Consider the following 1,674-nt stretch of genomic DNA (forward strand, 5'->3'; position numbering starts at 1 on the left):
AAATGTTAAATATTCTTTATTTGGTATTATACACACACCACACTAAAATTCCTTTCAATAAGTAAAATGCAGCACTTTTTAGAAATAGGGAATTCTAATTAAATTGGCATAGTCAAGACTAAAAATATAGACATAGCTTTCTTGTCTACAACCACTCCTTTGAACAGGCTAATAAATACAAACTGAAAACGGGGGGGGGGTCTTGCTTGGTTTTGAGACAATAAATGATTCAGTATTTAAACATATTCACATAACCAGTTATATAAATCTAAATATAAAACCAACCTTCAGTAGTTTTGAGATGATATTCTCAATCTTGTGTATAGTTGCACATTACTAATCAAGTCCAACCATGTATTTAGAAGGTAAAACAGTGATAGTATTTACTCAACTGGAATTACTATCAAACCTTGAAGAAAAAAATGATATATATTTAACTACAAGCCAATTTTATTTCAATCAGGACTGTCCAACAAAAATAATCTGTCAGTCACTCATGATCCAAATTCTGGTGTATGAGATTAAATTATGGTACACATAAAAAATCCATGAGACATTTCTGTTCTGTAATAAATAAGGCAGTGACTATTACCCATTAGTAGCCTTTTTGAGGTAAACTATTAAGTCTACCCTTTCTCCCTTCTTCTTGACACCAGAAAAGATCATTTTTGTTCCCGGGATGTACTTCTTGGGATTCTCCAAATACTCCATCAATGTATCCTCCCCCCAGATGTTACCTTTGTTCTTGTTGGCATCTGTGAAACTGCATCCAGCAGCCTGACCTGTCTTCCACCCAAAGAGACCATGGAGATTTGGCCCAGGCTTGTGCTTGCCTCCCTTTTCAACAGTGTGGCACTGGGCACACTTCTGTACAAAAATTTTCTTGCTTTTCTCAACATCACCAATTTTTAAACCTGCTGCAACTTCTGTGCCAGGTGGTCACCGGTCTTCCCTCATTACCACAAGGAAAGTTCTAGTGCAGAAGCCTTACGTCTTGCTCTCTCCAGATATTAGATTTTTCATGTCCATTAAGATTTTCTTCATATAGTTGGGTGTTTCCTTGTTCGGGGCATACATATTTATGAGTGTTACCTCTTCCTCTTGAAATTTTCCCCTAACTAGTATGTAGTGGCCTTCTTTATTTCACTTGATCATTTTTGGTTTGAAGTTGAGACTGTCTGAGAATAAGATTGCTACCCATGCTTTTTTCTGATGTGCTGAGCCATGCCATATTGTGTTCCATCCTTTGACTTTCAGCCTATGAATGTCTTTATGATTTAAATGTGTTTCTTGTATACAGCATATTGTTTGATTTTGTTTCCTAATCCACTGTGCCAGTCTATTTCTCTAAATTGGTGAATTGAGTCCACTTACATTGATAGTTAGAATTGAGTTGTATTGACTTAAGATTGACATGTTATTTACCAGTTGCCGTTTACTTCTTTTTCTCCTGTGTTTAATTGCTTGCCCTATTTAGTTGGTTGCTTCTGATCTCATTTTATGGAATTCTGATCATTTTGGTCCCTCTTTACAACATCTTTCAGTAGCTTGTGTAGGGTTGGCTTTGTCACCATGAAATTCTTTTTTGTTCTTTGTCTTGAAAGTATTTCACTTCTCCATCAAACTTGAAAGAGAGTTTTGGAGGGTATAGTAGTCTGGGCTAGAATTATTTTT

At 35.8% G+C, this 1,674-nt stretch overlaps 1 pseudogene; it reads right to left on the reverse strand.

Annotated features, from left to right (window-relative positions):
* Window positions 1-551: 551 nt before the first annotated feature.
* Window positions 552-939, reverse strand: LOC105741324 (annotated as a pseudogene).
* Window positions 940-1,674: the final 735 nt, after the last annotated feature.

The sequence above is a fragment of the Octodon degus genome, unplaced genomic scaffold (assembly GCF_000260255.1).
Source record: "Octodon degus isolate 3935 unplaced genomic scaffold, OctDeg1.0 scaffold00439, whole genome shotgun sequence".
Taxonomy (NCBI): Eukaryota; Metazoa; Chordata; class Mammalia; order Rodentia; family Octodontidae; genus Octodon; species Octodon degus.